The 12,134-nt window shown below is 41.4% G+C and overlaps 1 protein-coding gene and 1 non-coding gene across 11 annotated transcripts in view; both read right to left on the bottom strand.

Annotated features, from left to right (window-relative positions):
• LOC101127756 (RNA-binding protein 12) overlaps positions 1–12,134 on the bottom strand; it is a 39,121-nt gene that overhangs the window by 13,039 nt on the left and 13,948 nt on the right. The window lies entirely within an intron of this gene.
• On the bottom strand, positions 8,434–8,536 carry LOC115931815 (U6 spliceosomal RNA). The gene has a single exon (XR_004068261.1). It is a non-coding gene; the product is annotated as a U6 spliceosomal RNA (small nuclear RNA).

The following is a 12,134-nucleotide window of genomic DNA, read 5'->3' on the forward strand; positions in this document are numbered from 1 at the left end:
TTGTAAAATTTTACAAAAAAAAACAAAAACAAAAGAAAAAACACAAAAAAACCCAACCACCCATAAACAAATATTGCACTAAAGTTAAGGCATGTTGAAATGTTTACAAGCGTACTGATGACTGAAACTTTTTTGAAATCCACCAAAAAATAAAAGGAGTTGTTGAAGAAATGTGATAAAACAAGATTTTAAGTTGTAGGATCTGAAATGGCGGATATATGGGTATAATTTTTTTCAACTTTGCTACATGTTGAAAATTTTCATAATAAATTGTTGGGGAAACTATTATTTTTTTTTTAGACAGAGTCTCACTCTGTTGCCCAGGCTGGAGTGCAATGGCACCATCTCGGCTCATAGTAACCTCCGCCTCCTGGGTTCCAGTGATTCTCGCACTACAGCCTCCAGAGTAGCTGGGATTACAGGCACCTGGCCATCATGCCCGGCTAATTTTCATATTTTTGTAGAGACAGGGTTTCACCATGTTGGCCAGGCTGGTATTGAACTCCTGACCTGAGGTGATCCGCCCGCCTTGGCCTCCCAAAGTGCCGGGATTACAGGCATGAGCCACCGCACCCAGCTAGGGAAATTTTTAATTGGAGAACTACAGGTCCTCCCCCTGGTAAGAGGTTGTTGTGAATGACAAAAGCATTAGCAGTGATTATTGGGGTGGTAAGATTACAGGCAACAACTGGAGCTGCTGTCTTCTCACTCCACGACTTCTCAAATGTCCCCAAAAGAGATGCCCTTGGTCTGGGCCAAACACGTGTAGTGGGCTACGATTATCATCTTCCTGTGTAGGCCTCAATTTCTGGTGGACTATTCCTTCCTAATCATTACCATTACACCACTTTTCCTGGACTAAATCCTTTTTCAGTTTGTTGAACCCAGAATCAAACCCCAGCCATACTGTTGTGGGCTCATGTGTGCCTCAGTAGCATAAGGGGCTGAACTCTCACTGATGTGAAGCCCCTAAGGTGGCCTGGCTTCCATTCTGAGGTCAGAGCTTCCTGTGCAAGCAGTTTTGTTCACAGATTTGTCTCCTTTTCTTTCTCATTGGAATCACAACTCTTTATAAACAAATCTTTTCCATCTGTAGTTTTCTATCCTTTGAGCAACATTTCCTGGCCGGGCGCGGTGGCTCACGCCTGTAATCCCAACACTTTGGGAGGCCGAGGCGGGCGGATCACGAGGTCAGGAGATCGAGGCCATCCTGGCTAACAGGGTGAAACCCCGTCTCTACTAAAATACAAAAAATTAGCCGGGCGAGGTGGTGGGCGCCTGTAGTCCCAGCTACTCGGGAGGCTGAGGCAGGAGAATGGCCCGTGAATCCGGGAGGCGGAGCTTGCAGGGAGCCGAGATCGCGCCACTGCACTCCAGCCTGGGCGACAGAGCCAGACTCCGTCTCAAAACAAAAAAAAAAAAAAAAAAAATTTCCTTTAAATGATCTATAAACCATGGGATTATTACTCTCTTCCAAAACATGTTTAATCTCCTTTGAAATCTACCTCTAAGCCTATCTCTGCTTAGAAATCTGTGATTAAAACTGTTCATGTCACTCTTCTGTCCTACATCTCTTGAACAACTACCTACTTTAAACCAGACTCATGTATTTTTCATATACTGCCATTATAATTAACCCCATGGACTTTCAACCTCCTTTTTAGGACCAAAATCTTCCAGAACCGTATTAAATATCACATTTGAGTCAATAAAAAAAATTTATCATTTATTTTTGTGATATTTGTGCACTCTTTCATCACCAAGCACATCTTGGCTCGATGTCTCTAACAGTCTAACTGGTTTTACCATTTCCACTCTCAGTCCCCTCCTATCTGTTATGTTGAAGTCACAGACATTCCCTGACTCTAATTCAACAAAACCCCAATTCTTATAATCCTACCAAAATGTGTAACTTGCTTATTATGTATTTCTCCTCTTGGACTGTAACTTCAACAAGCAGAGGGACCAGATTAGTCCTGCTTCTGTGCCAACGCCTGGAACACAGCAGGTGCTCTATTGATATCTGTTAAATTTATGAATGCTAGGAAAGGAGTGATACTCAAGCATCCTCAGAAATGACCCAAATCTAGCTCTGACCTGCTACTGAGACACCGAGAGAAGTAGGCTTTCTAGGAACACCCAACACAAAACACCAGTTTATCTTCTCTGTTATGTCCCCACCCACCGACCCTTCCATTTGGGGCTAGTCGGGTGTTGCGAATGGAACAGCTGAGTCTACAGCTCCAACATTTTTCTGCCTCTGCTTTCTACCACTTAGGAGTCACCCTTTATAGTTTGTTTTCTTCTGTTTACTCCCTCTGCCAACCTCAATGTGCCCTAGCAGGGCACATTCTCTCAGTGTCCCTTAAGAAAGGCATACTCATTCCCATTTTTATAACTTAAAATTCACAATATGTCAAAAATAAAAAAGAACTGAGTGGCCATCTAATTCAAGTCCCTCAATCCAAGGCATAGAGGGAAGATGTGGTTTGGCTAAGGCCACATATATGGCTAAGTGAAATGAAGACTAGAACTCAAATATTCTGATTCCTACCTAATCTCAAACCTTGGACTGTTGTTAGACTTTTTTCCTCTCTTTGAAAAGCCCCCCTTTTTATATTCAGTTGCAATCTGATGCAGTGGGCAAGAGTGTGGGTTCTGCAGTGAAGTGACCAGGCTCCAAATACTGGCCTTATTCCTTCCTAGCCACAATAATGACATACTACAACACTAAATTGATGTCATATCTATATAACTTGGGCAAATACTTAATCTCACTAAACTTCAGGTTCCTCAGGTGTAAACTGGGGGATAGTATCTATTTCTGAAGATTAATATAAATAATGTATGCATGATGCTTAGTACAGAGTCTGGAACTGCTATGACCACATGTTAGCTATTATCGTTATCCTTCAGGCCTAGCTTATATATGCTCCCCTTTTCATGATCTTTCCAGCACTCAACTTCTCACTCTGGACCACTATATTCAATTCATGCCACACGACTGTATTCTGTCGATGTTTCTCCAGCTTCTTGCCTGTCAATTAAATGACAAAGCTCTTCAGAATAAACACTGTTTCAGCATCTCCTGCCACACAGCATATACCTGAGCACATAATGGGAATTCAAATACTTGAGGGAAGTCTGCAGCAGTGTGCTGGCGCAAGCTTGTATGGCTTGCAAGAGCCAACTGTTACATATTAGGAAACTGTTTAAGCAGGTGGCCTTGGTAAGTTTAAAACTATAGAAATTGGGCAACTGCAAAAAGTCATGGCTTCCTTCACCCTGCCAGCCAGTTTACCAGCATACTACTGTCGATAGGGAATCCCATTCTCTGCTACAAGGGAGTAACTTGCCCTTCATTTTCTATGGCCACCCTTCCCTTGCCTTGGGAGGTTCTAATTTTCCTATTCATAACCAATAACAGATTTCTCCTGGGTCCAGTGGGATCTAATTCAGTGCCAAATGAGCTGAAATTCATTCATCAGTCCTTAACACTTCCCTCTTCCACTTCCAAAGTCCTAACCCAGAAAGGCACCAGCCTGCAATTCCCAATTCCTTATCCACCCCAGGTAATGACCAGAAGTTGTACAGAGGCTGCAAGAAGGTGGCATAGAGGGCTGAAGGTCTGGGTGGCAGGGTCACTCCTTTAATAAACCAATGTCATGCTCACACTCCTGTTGCCTACCTTGGCATGCTGGATCAGCTCACAGATGCAGGATCAAGTCTTGAAAGCCAATCAGAAAATCCTCCATAGGCTTACAAAGGACCACCCATGGAACATTGTTTCCCGTAAGACTGAAAAGACAAACTACACCAACCACCACCACTCTTCTTTTTCCTTTTTGGCCCCATCAAAGGACATGGAGAAGGTAGACAAGTTTTCTTATCCCTACTTTTCCAACTCGGAGATTCTCCAAATTTACATCAGCAGCTCTAAGGATATTCCTCACAGGTCACAAACTGAACCAAAAATGAAAATCCTTTCTATAAAACTACACATTCCTTATTCATACATATGACTAAGGGCTACTGAATGGTACTCATAAACTGAAATTTTCAACAATAAATTTGGTTTAGATCCATATACTACTAAGGAGTCAGGCTGACACAAAGTATTTGGCAACACTACAAAGCTTAACATGTGCACACAAAAACTAAAAGGTGGGAAAATATGAAAAAGAAGATGGCCACAAGGTTTCCCACTTTACTGTACTGGGTGAAGGTCAAAAACAAAAAACCAAAGCCACTAATCTAACCCCAACATCCCCAAAGCCTTATCCAAAAGTTGAACAAATCTAACCACTGTACAACTAACTCTTCAAAAAGAACCTAACTTGACGACAAAACTGGATATGGAGAAGGAAAGAAGCAAACTGAGGAGGACTACATGGTCTTCAAAAGCAGGATAGGGAAGTGAGGGCCATCTGGCTGCGACATCTGTCACCCCATTGATCACCAGGGTTGATTTGGCTGATCTGGCTGGCTGGGTGGGTGTCCCCTTCCTCCCTCACCGCTCCACATGCATCTGTCCCGAAGCTGCATGCTCGATTGAAGAGGACGACCATCCCTGAGAGAGGAGGACTGGTCTTTGGTCAAGGATATACGAGTGCTCCCCTGCTAGAACCTGCAAACAGGCTCTCAAAAGCAGGATAGGACTGTAGCCGAGTGGGTGTTTTTCTCTGCCCAGAGACTCTGAACACACTAACACAAAGTCGTCACGTGAGTACTTCAAAATAAGTTCAGGCAGGGTGCAGTGGCTCACACCTGTAATCCCAGCACTTTGGGAGGCTGGATCACCTGAGGTCAGGAGTTCGAGACCAGCCTGGCCAACATGGTGAAACCCTGTCTCTACTAAAAATACAAAAATTAGCCAGGTGTGGTGGTGCACACCTGTAATCCCAGCTACTTGGCAGGCTGAGGCAGGAGAATTGCTTGAACCCAGGAGGCGGAGCTGAGATCACGCCACTGCACTGCAGCCTAAGCAACAGAGTGAGACTCTGTTGCGAAAACAAAAAAACAACAAAATAAATTCAGGTCCCCCTCTGCAATCATAAGCTTGACCGTGGAGGCCAAGAAGCCCTACCAACAGGTAAGGGCCCTCCACACTATAGCTGGAGTTGGCAAACTGAAAAGGCTCCTTCCCCAGCAGCTCAGAATCCATGACAGAAGACTGCTGCCAGTGGCCTCCCACTTTCCCTAAAAGTCAGGGAGGGGCTGGGGATAGTTGAGGGAGGGTTTCTATCTGAGGAGTCATACAGGCATCCATGATTAAAACATCTTTGTTTTCCCCTTACTATTAATTATTTTTCTCTGCCTGGATTACCCCACCTGTAAAGTAGGGATAATAATGTTAACTTTACAGGGTTATTTGTGAGGATTACATGAGGACAGTCATAGAAAGTATCCCCTGCCCGGCACAGAGTAAGTACCCAGTGTCAACTGTCCCTGTAGGTGCTCACAAACAGGGAAGTGCACCTATGGGTCCTTCTGCAGTATCATTAACTCCTTCTTGGTTAATTGGACCAAGAAGGAGTGGATCCAGGAGGAATGCCTCTGGTCTACCTGCTCCAGGATATAACTAGCAGGACAGGGACAGCCCCCAAAAGGAGAGATAAGACTCTTCCCCTTTGAATTTCTCAAGCTGCAGTGTAGAATCACTACCACACTAGGGAAACCAGGAGAGCAGTACCCAGATCAAAATTTGGAGCTCCATTCCTGGTCACTTTAGTTTAAGATCCAAACTCAGTACAGATTTCCAGAAACCGAATGGCTAGGTTCATACAATCACAGAAGCTTAAAACTGGACACAAGCTTATCTAATTTAATCCCATATTGTAAAAGAAACACTGAGGCCAGAGGGAAATCATCTGTCCTAAGTCACATAACTGATGGAACCACGAACCGATTCTGAGAATGTTATTTCTATATCCAACCATTTTAGCAACAGTTCACATTTTGTAATTCACCCCAATCTGAAATCTACCCTGCCACTACAAGAGCAGTGAGACTCATATGCTCTCCCCTCATGATCTATGCTAATGTTAGCCTTGCACAAACATGGAATATAATTCTCCCTATTTGTCTGACTGCTGGGGCAGGAAGGTAGGAAATCCTGGACTCCACATTTACAGGACTTGATCAAAGGAATAAATTTTAAGTAGCAAGCATGCATAGTGCAAATAAGGTAGAACTCACCTCTAAAAAATGTGATCTGTATCAAAATTTTCAAAGGACATCTATAGGGTAGTCAATTCTGCCCCCATCCCTCCCGGCTGAAATCTACATTCTTTTAATGTCTATCACCTGTGGGGTGTCTGAGACAACAGTACTATACCGCCTTCCTGATGATCTCCAGGACTGAGGCATCACCAAATACCTGTGCATCTACAGTGTGCACAAAAGGAGTGTATATCTCCTACAGCACAAAATGAGATGAGTAAATGAACAAAAGCAGACCAGAGCTCTTGGAAAAGAAACCTACCTATTGTTCATAATGCAAGCCCCCTACCCTTCACAGGAATAAATTCATTTGGGACACTGGGGAGAGTTTAAGATGGGTCTTCAGAATTTACATGTTAGGGAAGCCGAGAAAGCAAAGGAATATTTCAACAACAGGAAACTACACTACGACAAAGACTAGTTTACACTTGTTCCTGTCTAACCATGACTTAGCAAATGGCCAGGAAAGCCACTACCTGGTTCCCGTGGTATAGGAATGTACCTAGTATAAGCACAACCAAGCACTTAGTTGTGACTTAAAACCCTCAACTGTTGAAGAACAGGAACCTTATTTTGCTTTTCCGCCAAAGTATAAGTGCTGGGTGCACACCACTGCAAAAATCTGTTAGTATGAGATACAGCTATGGCTAAGCTGTACATTCATGTGAAGTTGTCTTAAAAGCTTGAAGGTGACAGGTGTTTCCAATTCCAATCTGTCAATTCAATGGTCATAGAAATAAAGCAGCTCATCTACATCAGTAATTAGTAGTTGCATTAATGTCCATCACTTCAGTCAGAGTTACAGCACAGGGACCCTACTGGTCCCACAGGCCAAACCACAGAAGGGAGTTATGTATAAAGGTTGGGCCACTCTCCAGCCCCCACTGCAATCTAATGTGTGGAGTATAGTGGAGTGTGGCATTAACAAACTTCCAAGTGGGATCAAAGAAAAATCAAGGCAATCAGAGGCACTGGTACCAGTTGGTGTGATTTAAAACCTCTTAAGAAACTGAGGCCAGGCATAGTGGCTCACAGCTATAATCCCAGCACTTTGAGAGGCCAAGGTGGGAGCATCGCTTGAGCCCCGGAGTTCAAGACCGGTCTGAGCCACACAGTGAAACTACCCCTCCACTCCACCATCACCCCTACCCCAGCAATTACCTCATCTCTACAAAAAAAATTAAAAAAAAAAAAATTAGCTACTTAGGAGGCTGAAGCAGGATTGCTTGAGCCCAGGACATCGAGGTTACAGTGAGCTGACTGTACCACTGCACTCCAGCCTGGGCGGCAGAGCAAGACCATCTCAAAAAAAAAACAAAAAACAAAAAACAAAAAACTATTTAACCTTCTTAAATCCTTCCCACTGTGTGACTTGTGGTGTAGCACAATGTGGTTGTTATCATTTGATATGAAGCACAAACTCTAAGTGGCTATGAATGAACTACTCCCACCCATTAGGAGGCTGAGGCTAGAGACAGCAGTGAAGGGGCTTCAATCTAAGAGTTTTAAGTCCTGGTTACTAGCAGGTTTACTATATAAGCAAGCAAAGGGAGGAAATGACCAGCAGCAGAATGGAGGGAATGAACCATCAAGTAGCCCATTTGAATACAGTACAGCTCATTCCTAAAATGAGTCAAATACACTCAACACCTTTGACTGTTCATACTGAATTATGTTCTCTTGCTGGTCATTGCCCCACAACGAAATAGTCATCTCCTATCATGAAATGGCAAGCCATTAATTAAGCAAAATGACTTGAAACTAGTAAGTTACTAAGGTCAATATCCAGATGTCTGGAACAACTGGGGAGCCAATTCCAATGCTCAGCTGTGCCATTTACCACTTCTCTATGACGTTTGCTGAGTCTCCATGCCTTAACCTTTAACATTTTAATTTAAAAAAAAAAATAGGGCCGGGCATGGTGGCTCATGCCTGTAATCTCAGCACTTTGGGAGGCTGAGGTGGGTGGATCACCTGAGGTTAGGAGTTCGAGACCAGCCTGGCCAACATGGTGAAACCCCATCTCTACTAAAAATACAAAAAAATTAGCTGGGCATGGTGGCAGATGCCCATAATCCCAGCTACTCGGGAGGCTGAGGCAGGAGAATCGCTTGAACCCGGGAGGCGGAGGTTGCAGTGAGCTGAGATCGCACCATCGCACTCCAGCCTGGGGGACAAGCGTGAGACTTTGTCTCAAAAAAAAAAAAAAAAAAAAAAAAAGAGCACTTCACAAATTGTGTGTCATCCTTGTGCAGGGGCCATGCTAATCTTCTCTGTTTAATTCGTTTTTAATATGTGCTGCTGAAGCAAGCACACCTTAAACATTTTCACTGGAAGGAGGTCCGTGGGGCTATTGACAGAATTCAAGGGATTTGATTGTGATTTTTCCCAGCACTCTTTCCTGCCCTTAGACTTTTAGAGTGCTGTCCTTCTGTCCCTGGGTCTGAAATGTTTATGTCAGGTGGCTTTCTTCTCCTTCTGGACTCCAGTGATAGAGCAGTATGTAGAGTAGCATGCCACCGTGGCTACTCACTGCTAGTTAACGTTGATCCAGAAAAGGAGTCATACTCTAGGATGCTTTTGAGACTCTAACACAAAGCAGCCAAAGCAACAAGAATAAACCCAAGAACAAACCCAAGAACAGCATGGTAAAGAATTACCATTTACCAGCTGGGCACGGTGGCTCACGCCTGTAATCCCAGCACTTTGGGAGGCCGAGGTGGGCGGATTACGAGATCAGGAGGTGGGGACTATGCTGGCCAACATGGCAAAACCCCGTCTCTACTAAAAATGCAAAAAAAAAAAAAAAAAAAAATAGCTGGGCATGGTGGCACGCACCTATAGTCTCAGCTACTGAGAGGCTGAGGCAGGAGAATCGCTTGAACCCAGGAGGTGGAGGTTGCAGTGAGCCGAGATCGCACCACTGCACTCCCGCCTGGGCGACAGATAGAGACTCCATCTCAAAAAAAAAAAAAAAAATTACCATTTACCTGAGCAGGTAACTTGCTTATGTTGTTGAATAGAGAGGGGTTTTCCCAGAAAAGTCACTGTAACATCAGAGAATTGTGCTACTACCAGAGTACACTCTTTCCAGAACATTTCACAAGTCAAAATGATCAGATTCTATACTAAAAAGATGAGACTGAAATAAAGCCATTTTTAATAAAAAAGGAAAGCCGTAAGTTTAGATTCTACCATACCCTGTAAAAGCTCTACTTTTGGGAGATTAGTGATGATGCACATAGTTGATAAACTATTTCTTGCTGTAAAACACTGGAAAGCAGGTAACAATGAATTACATAACTGATCTCTCCTGAACAAGAAAAGGAGACATATTATCACACAGTCCACCCCTTTCAGATGGTAAAAGTCATTTTGGGTATCTGTAGGCAGCTGATTTCACTCAGTGATTTGTCCATTGCTTAGTCAAATCCTTATTATTTAATAATGGCTCAGCTACTACCTGGAATTATGTTATGTCTAGCCCCCTCTAAAACACACTGGTATCCAAATTCTAATACAAGCTAAACTCTTTCAAGATAAAAAGCTTTCAGCATTTAAGGGCTTTGTTTGCCAACACATCATACACATAAAATTCTGAAAAGGTGGATACTATGGACTTGAATCAAGTTTCCTCCCTGCTGTTCCAAGTATCCTCTTCTCTTGACACTTCAGCATTAGCAGGCAAGGATAAGCAACAATTTTTACCTCTCCAAGATTACCAAATCTACCTCTCCAAAGGCACAAAATATTTTCAGGTTTAAAAACAAAACAAAACAAAAACCCTGACAAGATAATATCATAGCTCAGTAAAGTACTTTTGTGCAGTTAAAGCATTAAAAGCATCAGCCTGTTTTATTTTTTGACAAGTTTATTGAACAGTATTCAAGACTTCATCTTTATAAACAAAAACCTCTGCTGAGTGATGCCAAAGGCAGTATTTGCTGGCAATGTTGTGGCCATATTGGCAACAAGCCATTTTGTTGTGTTTGGTTTCTAAAGTCTGGACTACTATAGAACTGCCAGTAAAACAGTTTAAATGTGGCAATTTTGCAAGGGTGGAAAATAATTTTTAAAGTGACCACTTCCAGAAATTCTTTCCAAAAGATTTGACTAGCAGCAATTTTACATTTTCTTTACTCATTTCCCGAGTGTTCTTAAAATTGATGAGATTTTACACTTGGCCCATACCTGTACACAACCACAGACTCCAGTAAAAGGGAGCTGGAATTTAAGGCTTTCACGCATCCTTGTTTTTATGCAAGGCTGACTATTTCCACCTAAAAATGTAATGTTTGCTTACTTCCATACAGTCCTAGATTTTCATCCAGTGGATTAAGACTGGCCTTAACTACACTGAATATTACTACCTGAAATTTTAAATAAAGTTTCCTAATCGAATTTTCATTGTTGATGCTTTGACAACTTGGAGTACAAAGCTAGGAACTACATTTCACTTAACACTGTTTCATTTTTTAAAAAGCCACTAATAATAATTGTACATCCAAACTACTGTGTAAACACAGAACACACCTCCAAATTATGCTTGTGAACTAAATGTTTCACTAAAGTTCAGAAAAGTTTACAAATTTGCTTATTTATGACATACATTCGTAGATTTCTCTAATCCTTTAAATCAAAAGAAAAATGAACACCAATAAAAAAAATCAGAAGGGAGAGGAAAAAAAATTAAATCTAATGGAAAATATTCTCTTCCATTAATGTCAGAATCACCAAAAACAGACAATAAAATTTACACATAAAATTGAAAATATCATGATAGTGTTTACAAATGCACACAACTTTGAGCAAAGCTTTACAAATCCTTCATACCATACAAAGCAAATGAGAAAATAATGTCAATTAATTTCTACCCCAAACCTAGTTCTTAGGAGAAAATTCGCAGGAAGAGAGGTATGAGTAGTTTCACAGAATACATTTTCAAGAATTTTTTAAAAACTGAAACTCCAATGCCCAGAACAAGATAAACAGTATCCTTAGCAGTTAGCACTGTTAATAAATCTCAGATACACAAAAATCAAGTTCCAGAGGGCAAAGCATTTAATTACAGTCCACAACGAGCACTGTTGTGATTCATATAAAACATAGTTCTCTCCAATTTCTACACAAACCGCTCTTTTATTTAATTAGATGAACAATGAAATCGTTTTCCTTTTCAGCATTTATCTAAGATGTAGAAATAACAAAGTAGTTGCAATAAAGTGTATGAAATATTTAATAAGAATGTACGAACATATAACCAAAATAAATTGTGAAAAAAGATAAAAGACTTTCATCTTCAAACAACCCATTTTTCTAAAATGAAAATAGCTTTCCAATGGAGAAAATATCTGTGGCTGAAATACAACTCTCAAGCAGTGCTGAAGTTTTTTGCATTGTCTTTGGAATGAGAAATGATTACTTAACATTAACTTAAATTAAACAGCATATACAAACGTTATATTGCTTTTGAAATTGAGGAGGCAGTATCTAGTGATCGGTCAAAGCAAATCTGTATTCATGAATTATCAAAAGACCCACAACAGTCACCTCTTGAGTCTAAACAATCCTTCTCTTAAACAAAAATCCTGTACTGTCAATCCTCTAAGATTGTAGTGATAAAAAGCCTTTTCAAATCTTATCAAATGAAACTGTTGCCACTCTTAAATCTAAATTACACAACCGCTGTATTTCAGTGTTCCACTGACTCACAACACCAAAAAGGCACTGTATATATATAGTTTAATAGGAAATACTTATTTTAAAAGACTGACCCCTTTGTAAGTACACTGATTTGTAGGAAATGTTGGGGATGTTTCAAACGAAGACAAAGGGGCCATGTAAAAGATAAAATTTGGTTTTCATGATCTCTCAGCTATCGCTCCTTCTGTATTGTTTATAATGTGACACAT

Source organism: Gorilla gorilla, chromosome 21, assembly GCF_029281585.2.
Source record: "Gorilla gorilla gorilla isolate KB3781 chromosome 21, NHGRI_mGorGor1-v2.1_pri, whole genome shotgun sequence".
Taxonomy (NCBI): Eukaryota; Metazoa; Chordata; class Mammalia; order Primates; family Hominidae; genus Gorilla; species Gorilla gorilla.